Consider the following 11,522-nt stretch of genomic DNA (forward strand, 5'->3'; position numbering starts at 1 on the left):
CATGCATGCATGCAGGTAGCTAAGGATGACACTGTATTAAAGTGTTGCTTCATAGGTTGTTTAGAGCATCCTATATACACTGCACTTTATTTGGCACTCTTGGACTACAATCTGAATATCATAGCGTAATACTAACCCACTAGAGCTCCAGTGAAGATTGTATGTGTGCTTGGTTCAGATACAACTTCACTAATCTCTACCAGGGTTATCATTCCTCAACTAGTTGTCAATACTTACATATTAAATAGCTAACACTTTCATCTGTGTTTGTTGTTTTTGCCCATCAGCAATGAACAATGAGAAAGGACCGCACAAAAGTTGACAGATCTTCAGAGAAGTCTGACCTTGAGTCAGTCGGGTGCAAGCGCTCCCCCTTCAGTAGTGAAGACGGGATGGACAGCAGCTGCTCCAGCTGGGGGGTGGGCCCCTCACCCAATGACACCCCCAGGGTGAAGACAGGCGGCTGCCTGGGCCCCACACCTGGAGCTACCATCTACAGCAGTGCGACCCACTCAGTGGATCGGCCCAAGGAGCAAGGTGAGAAGATATGGTTTGTTAAATCAAAAGGTCTCTTGATGCTGGGTAAAAACGAGGGCAAATACCTGCACTCACTGTAAATGTATTCACTGTGTGTGCTGAGGGAATTCCCGCCCAATTGACCGACTGAACAGGTTTCCTAGGTGTTGTGTGTCTTTTCTCTATGGCATGGCAAGTTATGTAAGCATGTTGTACTGTGAGGGGAGGTAATCAATCGCTTAATGTAGCCCCAAGCAAATGACCCAGAATGAGGTTCTCTCTTGTAGAACCTACTGTGTGATGTCAGTAATAAAGACAGCATCTCTCTGCCCTCTGCTCTCACCTAGCACTCCATCGCTTGTTCCATATAAACAAAACGTAAAACTTTCTTTAAAAGTATTTTCCGCCTGTGACTAATCTCAGTGTTTTTATTTGTGTTTCCCCACCCTCCCCAGTGGTGCTGAGCAGTGGGGACGACATTGGCCTCCCCCAGAAGGTCCTGTTCCCTATGGAGCGGCTCAACTTGAAGTGGAGCCAGATCCACCGCATCGGAGCGGGCCTCAAGAACCTGGGAAACACCTGCTTCCTCAACTCGGCTCTGCAGTGTCTCACCTACACCGTTCCCCTCACCAACTACATGCTGACCCGGGAACATTCCAAAACATGTATGTGAATGAAGATATAACCAATCTGGTTTCCAGACCTGTTTAGAATGACTATTTTGGTCGTGATATATTGCATTTTAAACAATTGTATTGAGGAATGAAGTTAATCGGAACAGAATGCTAGAAGATACGGTACAACATGCCTCTTATCCGATTAACCTCCATATCTGTTCCCCTTTAGGTCATGAGCCTGGTTTCTGTATGATGTGCACCATGCAGAACCACATCACCCAGGTTTTTGCTAACTCGGGGAACGTCATCAAGCCCATTGGTGTCGTCAATCAACTAAAACGTGAGTGTCCACTCACAATCAGAAAAAAAACTATATTACTATTTAATATATGCTTGATGGAAATATGTGTTGTTGTAAAAAAATAAAATAATAATAATAATAACTGCCTGCAATCACATCAGAACAAAACAAAAAAACATATTTGCTGTATCAAAATAATAGATATATGGACAATATGACCAGCCTGTCAGCTAAATAGTTTTCCCTCCAAAAATGCAAAGAGAGTTGGATAGCATCACAGGTGCCAAATCCAGGGAACACACAGTATCTTCAGAACATTTATTTTCCCTCCAAAAAAGTAGAAGGTGCTATCAATTTATTTGACAGACAGCTTCTTAGCAATAGCATCCTATGCTTCCACCAAAATACCAAACGATAAGTAACAGCTAACCATAACCATGTCAATGTGATTGTTTAATGCTCTCAAGTTTTTGTCAACTGTATGGTTTCGTCATCTACCTGCCCTGTTACACCCGGTAGGGATTGCAAAGCACTTCCGCTTAGGGAGTCAGGAGGATGCCCACGAGTTCCTGCGATGCACAGTGGATGCTATGCAAAAGTCCTGCCTGCCTGGAACCAAGTAGGTGTTACTGAGGGAGTTATGGAAATCAGTGTTCAGCCACTAGGATGTAGTGTACTTGGATGTGACCTACATTCATATTTAGCTTAGAATACAGTGAGACATGATTAATAGATATGTTGCAATGACCCTCGCTTATAGAAGCGACCCTTAAAACTGACTGTAGCAAGCTCTTGTGGATAGTGGATTTCCTTTCTGCGCCAACAGGTTACCTTTCTGTAATTATCTTTGCTCTATTTCCTCTGCTGTCTCTTCCCCTTCATTTCTTCTTCTCAAAGGGCTGTAACAGTTTGTGTTGCTAATGGTTAATAAACGAGTATCTTGATTTGAGAATGTACTGTAGTACAGACTGGCTGACTATTAGGAATAATTCATTCACATTTTGAGTAGTTTGTAGTTTGTCTTTTTAATTCTTCTGACATTTCTTTTTTCAATAGATTGGACAGGCAAACGCAGGCAACCAGTTTTATCCACCAAGTCTTTGGAGGGTACCTACGATCCAGGGGTAAGTATGTTGCTTAGGGGTAAGTATGTATGTTGCTTACCCGTACAAAGTTAGCAAAGAAAAGCACCGAATCTTCAATGCTCAATCTTTCACAGTAAAATGTTTAAACTGCGAAGCAGTCTCTGACACGTTTGACCCCTACTTGGATGTCGCATTGGAAATAAAGGTAACACACAATTATACATAATCATTCTGCTGTTTCACATCAATCAAGTACCTTTTACAATAATTATTCATCGTGATATGAGATATTGGTAATAAGTAAATAATTGAGAATTGTGTCTGTCGTCTTGCAGACGGCTCCCAGCATAACCAAGGCACTGGAGCAGTTTGTCAAGCCAGAGCAACTGGATGGAGATAATGCATACAAATGCACAAAGTTAGTATATACCTGTATTCATTTATTTGTGCAGCCTATTGAGTTTTGATTCCTCACATCATAATGGAATGCAACTGACTAAAACCTGTCTGCAGGTGTAAGAAAATGGTTCCAGCCTCAAAGAGACTCACCATCCACCGGAGCTCCAACGTGCTCACCATCTCACTGAAGTGCTTTGCCAACTTCAACGGGGGCAAGATTAGAAAGGTAAGATCATTTTGGGAATATTTGGATTCAGGTTTAGAATGTTAAATGCAATAGGGTATTTTTTTCCTCTTCTCAGACAATCAGAAATGCCTTAGTTATTTTGAAGATGTACCCCCTGTTCGTTTCCCTGTGTGGTGCTGACCACGTCCTTACTCTCCTTACTCAGGACGTGAGGTACCCCGAGTACCTGGACCTTAGGCCCTTCATGTCCCAGTCCCACGGGGAGCCCCAGGTCTATGTTCTGTACGCAGTGCTGGTCCACTCAGGCCGTAGCTGCCATGCTGGACACTACTACTGCTACATCAAGGTATCACACACACACACACACACACACACACACACACACACACACACACACACACACACACACACACACCCCCCTCATAAAAATTCAGTTCACCAGTGCATCAGCCAGTCTCATTTTGCTCAGAATTAGATGTTGATGTGATGTGACGTTAACAGTCCTCTTCTTAATTCTCAGGCCAGTGACGGGCAGTGGTATGAGATGAACGACTCCTCGGTGTCTGTCAGTGACATCAGATCCGTTCTCAACCAACAGGCTTACGTGCTCTTCTACATCAGGTGAGTACCACAGAGGCGCAAAGACATTTCACAACTTACATTTCTTGTGCATGCCCCCCCCCCCCTTTTTTTTATCACGAAAACATCTTGTTGTATTCCGGCCACCAGGTCACCTGATCTCACGCCCAGTGTCAACCTCGGGCCTCGCCACAACTCCACCGGCTTCATCGGCCCCCAGCTGCCCCCAAACATGGTACAGCCTCTATACTGCACTGTATACACACACACACACTCTTTGATTGTCATATGAGCCTCCACACGCAGCTTCACACCACATTGGCATGATACTTAATGATAATTCTGATGATTATTAAAGATCAATGAATGATAATACTGTATTCACAGCAAGCTCGCGTACCAGTGTTTCGCACAGATTTGTTTTTGGCAGGGCACATGAGTACACATCCAGCGATGCCATTACCATTTACTCATTTTCTATTGAGTTCTATCTAAGCCAAAACTCCAGACAGGGGGGTCCGCCCCACCTATTCAATGGTAAGGGAAACAGCAGTGTGTAATGAGGCTTGTAGCTAACTTATTTTGGTTGTTTCACAGAACACCCTTCACGTCAACGGGAACGGCTCTCTAAGAGACAATCCATCTGGCTCCAAGCCTAGCACCAGCAGTGGCGGCCTCGGAAAACCGAGCCACGTGCTGCCCTCCGCCTCCTCTTCTTCATCCTCCTCGTCCTCCATCTCCTCAAACCCACTCTGCCGTCCCACTGGGATCCCCGACCGTGCTCTCCTTCTACAGAAGCTCTCCTTCTACATTGGCCAGGGCAAGCAGATCCGCCCCTCCTCATCCTCTTCTTCAGCCTCAGCTTCCTCCTCTTACGTCCAGCCGTCCGCCTCCTCCTCTTCCTCTTCCTCACAGTCTACCTCAGCCTGTATGTCCGCCCCTCGCCCGCCTCGTGTGAACGGCACGTCAGCCAGTAATGGGAATCACGGCTCCTTCTTCCTGGTGCCGTACGGCCACGAGTCATCAGAGGAGTCTGATCAGGAGGGCGGCGCTCTAGAAAACGGCCTGGCCAAGCCTAATTTCAACGGGAGGAACGGAGGAGCCGTCTACGGACCGGCCCCGCGACCCCAGCCGGCCGTTAAGACCAACGGTGCTGGTGGGAGTGAGGCTGGGGCACATCACAACAGTAACGGCATCGCCAAACCCAACCAGAACGGTCACCAGAACGGACTCCACAAAGTCAATGGCCTCAAACACACTGACAAGGTACTTCAAATAACATGCCAAAACGGTAGCATAGAATAGTTTCTATCTGATAAAGTGTGGTTATCTGATATCGGGCCACGTATAGGATTGTTGTCATGGTATTTGGCTGCTTGCAAGGACAAGAGAAGAAGGTATTGTTGTTGAAATACTATTGCAAAGCATTATCCTGCAGTATGTAATCATGTAATTATCCTGCAGTATGTAATCATGTCATTATCCTGCAGTATGTAATCATGTCATTATCCTGCAGTATGTAATCATGTCATTATCCTGCAGTATGTAATCATGTTTGTATGTCAGTATGTAATCATGTCATTATCCTGCAGTATGTAATCATGTCATTATCCTGCAGTATGTAATCATGTCATTATCCTGCAGTATGTAATCATGTTTGTATGTCAGTATGTAATCATGTCATTATCCTGCAGTATGTAATCATGTCATTATCCTGCAGTATGTAATCATGTCATTATCCTGCAGTATGTAATCATGTCATTATCCTGCAGTATGTAATCATGTCATTATCCTGCAGTATGTAATCATGTCATTATCCTGCAGTATGTAATCATGTCATTATCCTGCAGTATGTAATCATGTCATTATCCTGCAGTATGTCATCATGTCATTATCCTGCAGTATGTAATCATGTCATTATCCTGCAGTATGTAATCATGTCATTATCCTGCAGTATGTCATCATGTCATTATCCTGCAGTATGTAATCATGTCATTATCCTGCAGTATGTCATCATGTCATTATCCTGCAGTATGTAATCATGTCCTGTCAATATTTTCATCAGTGCGCCCATTGATGTTTGTGGTTGTGGTCTGTTGCAGGTTTCTAGCAGTGGTCCTGGGCTGTCGTCTGGTGTGGGTCCAAGCATAGCTAACGGTCATGGGCTGTCGTCTGGTGTGGGTCCAAGCATAGCTAACGGCAGGGAGTCTCATCACAGTCGGCCAAGGTGAGACAACCCTCACACCTTCAGGCACTGTGCAGATTTCAATGATTTTAAATTATGATATTAAGAATGTAATTGTATTAAGCCTGTATGCTTTTCTTCTTCTTTTTTTCTAGCAAAGAGGTATATAATACCCAGGCCACCCCTTCTCAGAGTGAGAGTCTGCATGGTGCAGTTAGTGAGGGTCGACTCTCCCTTACACCAGAGATATGCGCCTCCACCCATGACAACGGAGCTAATCCGCTCCCTCACCACGCACCATCCTCTGCTGCTAGTTCGCCAATGCCCACTGCCACCATGAACACATCGGATGTAGGAGCTAATTCGCTAACCGATGCCCAGAGGGCAAGTAGTTCCACTACGCACCCCAACAACCAGACGGCCTTATCCACCCAGCCGACACCCTCCCTCGACACCCCGGTCACCTCTGCCTTCTCCAAGCCCCCGCCTGGCCCAGCCCCGGGGGCCTCTGTGGGCCTGGTAGCCCCACACAAGTACGACACCAGGGAGATCCAGAGAACTGTCTCTGAGACCGACAGCCTGGCCACAGGGCCGGAGCGACGAGAAGAGGGCAGAGAGCCCCATCTGGACAAGCCCAGCTCCAAAGAAGCAGTGAGGAGGGCAGGAAGCAGTGAGGAGAGGCCGAACCGGAAGCGCCGTTACCATGGCGACGACCATGTCAACGACCACTCTCCTAATAAACAACGCCGCACCGACTACGATGACTTCAGCCTCCCTTCTGGTCATGCATCGCCAACGGCACCCCATCAAGGAAGCAGTGAGGAGAGGCCGAACCGGAAGCGCCGTTACCATGGCGACGACCATGTCAACGACCACTCTCCTAATAAACAACGCCGCACCGACTACGATGAGGAGGCGTTTTGTCTGGAAGAGAAGGAGCTGGCCTGGGACTGGCTGTTGTGACTGTGTGTGCACTTACACCACCACACCTACCCTGGACAGACTTGAGGACATTTCCAGCTCTTTTATGTTTTTGCTTTTTTCCCCCTCTCTTTCTCTCAACCCTTTCACTGGAGAAGACAACTTTTTTTCTCTGCATCCCTCTTTTCACACTCACTGAGACACCCTTTCTTTCTATCCTTTCTTTTAAACTCATTATTCAAGTATACAAAAAAACATAAAAAATGTTATCATGTTATCACTTTTGGCTGTGGACCTTTTGTGTTTGCTTTTTAAAAATCCAGTTTGTTTTTTCTAGCGTTCATAAGAAAGAATACTGTGAATTTAATTTTGAACTGTACTATCAGTTATTTTTTATACATAAACAGTCCTGTATCAGGAATACCAATAGAGTTTTTTTTTTTTTCTTCATGTTTCTGGTTTGTTTTAGACAATTCCCACAACTTAATTTAGACCATGTTCTATGGACATAAGTCAGTGAAATGGGTATGGTTTGCTGTTTTTTCTACGTAAAAAATAATATGACAACAGTTATGTTATACCTTTTAGTTCAACAATAGCATGTAAAATGTATACATTGTACAAGGTATATAAAAAGCCTTAAATACATTTGTTAATGTCAGAAATTGTAACCCTCACTTTGTTTACAAGCATTGTTTGTTGGAGTGAATGCTTATGATGGGGCATGTACACCACAATGGGTAAAATGTCCGCCTTTCTACCAGATGGAGTTATTATATGGAAGCTACCCCTTTTGGTTAAATCATTTTCGTATGAGTGATTGATATACTGAACTGAGTGTCACAGACTTTTTTTGGGAGGTCAGAGAATGGTTGTTTGTTGTACCACTTCTTGGATTCAGGGCTTATCATACGTATACAGTGCAATGGCATGGTCGTTTTTGTAGGTTTTTCTAGTCATACAATGACAGGATGGGTTTAACATGGGAGCTAAATACTCATTTCTTATTCACGTGACACAGTATTGAAATTATAAAGCCAAAGACTAGTTTGGAGCCAGTTAGGCCTTTAGTTGTCTAGTCAGTCTTTATACGGTACACACAGGAAGGTTGAACATCAAATTTTATTCAAATTCTCATTTATCTATTGCTGCTGGATTGAAAAAATCAGGTGTAGTGCTGAGGCACAAATGTGTACATTTCAAGCCTGCAAACTGCGACACTTTAAATGAATGTGCAATAACACTATGTGCAATATGACAACCCTAGTCGTTTTATCTGTACAGTATAGTATAGTGGATAGTGTACATAGCCTTTATTTATGTAAACCAGCTCCTTTCCCTTCTTGTTTTTTTAGTTTTTTTTTTCTTTCCTAGCACCAGGGGAGCCACCCCTCCCAAATTTCGTTGTTTGGTACCTGTACTATAGCAATGACAATAAAGACCATTCATTCATTCATTTTTGTGTATTTTGTGAGAAATGCGCTATACAAATAAAACTTGATTTGATTTGTATTTAGCAGTTTTAATTTACTGGGTGTCCTATTTCATATAATGCCATCCTATCATTGGTATTCTTCTCATAATAAACAAAGTGAAAGTTGAATGCGAGCAAGGTGTTTTCTGTTCATCTGGACCACGGTCGTGTTGACACTCAGAGATGGTATCTCCCCCAAAAGAGAAAACATTAAGGAATACTGTTTTACTGAATAAACGTAATAATGATACTTTCAAAAATATGAGATAACAGCTTTTTCTCTGGATTGTGATTGTATGACACATCATTCGAAAGCGTACAATCTGTAGTTTAAGCACATGTAAAAAAAAAAATATGAAAAATGACTTTGCCTACTGGTTGCTTTGACTACTTTTCACCAGCAGCTGTCACATTTTTTCCTTCATAAACACACACCTGGTATGTGGTCCTGTGGCCCTGGTTCAGTTGCTCAAACTGGCTCTTCAGGACAGCCTGGCGCTCTCCTCTCTTCTGGGCCCGGCCCACGTAGACCCGCCTCCCGTTTATCTCCTGGCCGTTCATCTCCTCCACTACGCACCCCAACAACCAGACGGCCTTATCCACCCAGCCGACACCCTCCCTCGACACCCCGGTCACCTCTGCCTTCTCCAAGCCCCCGCCTGGCCCAGCCCCGGGGGCCTCTGTGGGCCTGGTAGCCCCACACAAGTACGACACCAGGGAGATCCAGAGAACTGTCTCTGAGACCGACAGCCTGGCCACAGGGCCGGAGCGACGAGAAGAGGGCAGAGAGCCCCATCTGGACAAGCCCAGCTCCAAAGAAGCAGTGAGGAGGGCAGGAAGCAGTGAGGAGAGGCCGAACCGGAAGCGCCGTTACCATGGCGACGACCATGTCAACGACCACTCTCCCAATAAACAACGCCGCACCGACTACGATGACTTCAGCCTCCCTTCTGGTCATGCATCGCCAACGGCACCCCATCAAGGAAGCAGTGAGGAGAGGCCGAACCGGAAGCGCCGTTACCATGGCGACGACCATGTCAACGACCACTCTCCCAATAAACAACGCCGCACCGACTACGATGACTTCAGCCTCCCTTCTGGTCATGCATCGCCAACGGCACCCCATCAAGGAAGCAGTGAGGAGAGGCCGAACCGGAAGCGCCGTTACCATGGCGACGACCATGTCAACGACCACTCTCCTAAGAAACAACGCCGCACCGACTACGATGAGGAGGCGTTTTGTCTGGAAGAGAAGGAGCTGGCCTGGGACTGGCTGTTGTGACTGTGTGTGCACTTACACCACCACACCTATCCTGGACAGACTTGAGGACATTTCCAGCTCTTTTATGTTTTTGCTTTTTTCCCCCTCTCTTTCTCTCAACCCTTTCACTGGAGAAGACAACTTTTTTTCTCTGCATCCCTCTTTTCACACTCACTGAGACACCCTTTCTTTCTATGATTTCTTTTAAACTCATTATTCAAGTATACAAAAAAACATAAAAAAATTTAGCATCACTTTTGGCTGTGGACCTTTTGTGTTTGCTTTTTAAAAATCCAGTTTGTTTTTTCTAGCGTTCATAAGAAAGAATACTGTGAATTTAATTTTGAACTGTACTATCAGTTATTTTTTATACATAAACAGTCCTGTATCAGGAATACCAATAGAGATTTTTTTTTTTTTCATGTTTCTGGTTTGTTTTAGACAATTCCCACAACTTAATTTAGACCATGTTCTATGGACATAAGTCAGTGAAATGGGTATGGTTTGCTGTTTTTTCTACGTAAAATAAAATATGACAACAGTTATGTTATACCTTTTAGTTCAACAATAGCATGTAAAATGTATACATTGTACAAGGTATATAAAAAGCCTTAAATACATTTGTTAATGTCAGAAATTGTAACCCTCACTTTGTTTACAAGCATTGTTTGTTGGAGTGAATGCTTATGATGGGGCATGTACACCACAATGGGTAAAATGTCCGCCTTTCTACCAGATGGAGTTATTATATGGAAGCTACCCCTTTTGGTTAAATCATTTTCGTATGAGTGATTGATATACTGAACTGAGTGTCACAGACTTTTTTTGGGAGGTCAGAGAATGGTTGTTTGTTGTACCACTTCTTGGATTCAGGGCTTATCATACGTATACAGTGCAATGGCATGGTCGTTTTTGTAGGTTTTTCTAGTCATACAATGACAGGATGGGTTTAACATGGGAGCTAAATACTCATTTCTTATTCACGTGACACAGTATTGAAATTATAAAGCCAAAGACTAGTTTGGAGCCAGTTAGGCCTTTAGTTGTCTAGTCAGTCTTTATACGGTACACACAGGAAGGTTGAACATCACATTTTATTCAAAGTTCTCATTTATCTATTGCTGCTGGATTGAAAAAATTAGGTGTAGTGCTGAGGCACAAATGTGTACATTTCAAGCCTGCAAACTGCGACACTTTAAATGAATGTGCAATAACACTATGTGCAATATGACAACCCTAGTCGTTTTATCTGTACAGTATAGTATAGTGGATAGTGTACATAGCCTTTATTTATGTAAACCAGCTCCTTTCCCTTCTTGTTTTTTTAGTTTTTTTCTTCTTTCCTAGCACCAGGGGAGCCACCCCTCCCAAATTTCGTTGTTTGGTACCTGTACTATAGCAATGACAATAAAGACCATTCATTCATTCATTCATTCATTTTTGTGTATTTTGTGAGAAATGCGCTATACAAATAAAACTTGATTTGATTTGTATTTAGCAGTTTTAATTTACTGGGTGTCCTATTTCATATAATGCCATCCTATCATTGGTATTCTTCTCATAATAAACAAATTGAAAGTTGAATGCGAGCAAGGTGTTTTCTGTTCATCTGGACCACGGTCGTGTTGACACTCAGAGATGGTATCTCCCCCAAAAGAGAAAACATTAAGGAATACTGTTTTACTGAATAAACGTAATAATGATACTTTCAAAAATATGAGATAACAGCTTTTTCTCTGGATTGTGATTGTATGACACATCATTCGAAAGCGTACAATCTGTAGTTTAAGCACATGTAAAAAAAATAATATGAAAAATGACTTTGCCTACTGGTTGCTTTGACTACTTTTCACCAGCAGCTGTCACATTTTTTCCTTCATAAACACACACATGGTATGTGGTCCTGTGGCCCTGGTTCAGTTGCTCAAACTGGCTCTTCAGGACAGCCTGGCGCTCTCCTCTCTTCTGGGCCCGGCCCACGTAGACCCGCCTCCCGT

The 11,522-nt window shown here is 43.8% G+C and overlaps 1 pseudogene across 1 annotated transcript; it reads left to right on the forward strand.

Annotated features, from left to right (window-relative positions):
* Positions 1-296: 296 nt before the first annotated feature.
* LOC308149617 (ubiquitin carboxyl-terminal hydrolase 42-like) lies at positions 297-6,832 on the forward strand (annotated as a pseudogene). Its single transcript has 13 exons — positions 297-537; positions 972-1,181; positions 1,363-1,473; positions 1,954-2,053; positions 2,491-2,558; positions 2,654-2,724; positions 2,855-2,937; positions 3,033-3,144; positions 3,311-3,451; positions 3,626-3,919; positions 4,282-4,950; positions 5,787-5,911; positions 6,184-6,832. The product of its transcript is annotated as a ubiquitin carboxyl-terminal hydrolase 42-like (transcript).
* Positions 6,833-11,522: the final 4,690 nt, after the last annotated feature.

The sequence above is a fragment of the Nansenia antarctica genome (genome assembly GCF_963989245.1).
Source record: "Nansenia antarctica genome assembly, chromosome: 1".
In the NCBI taxonomy this organism is placed as follows: Eukaryota; Metazoa; Chordata; class Actinopteri; order Argentiniformes; family Microstomatidae; genus Nansenia; species Nansenia antarctica.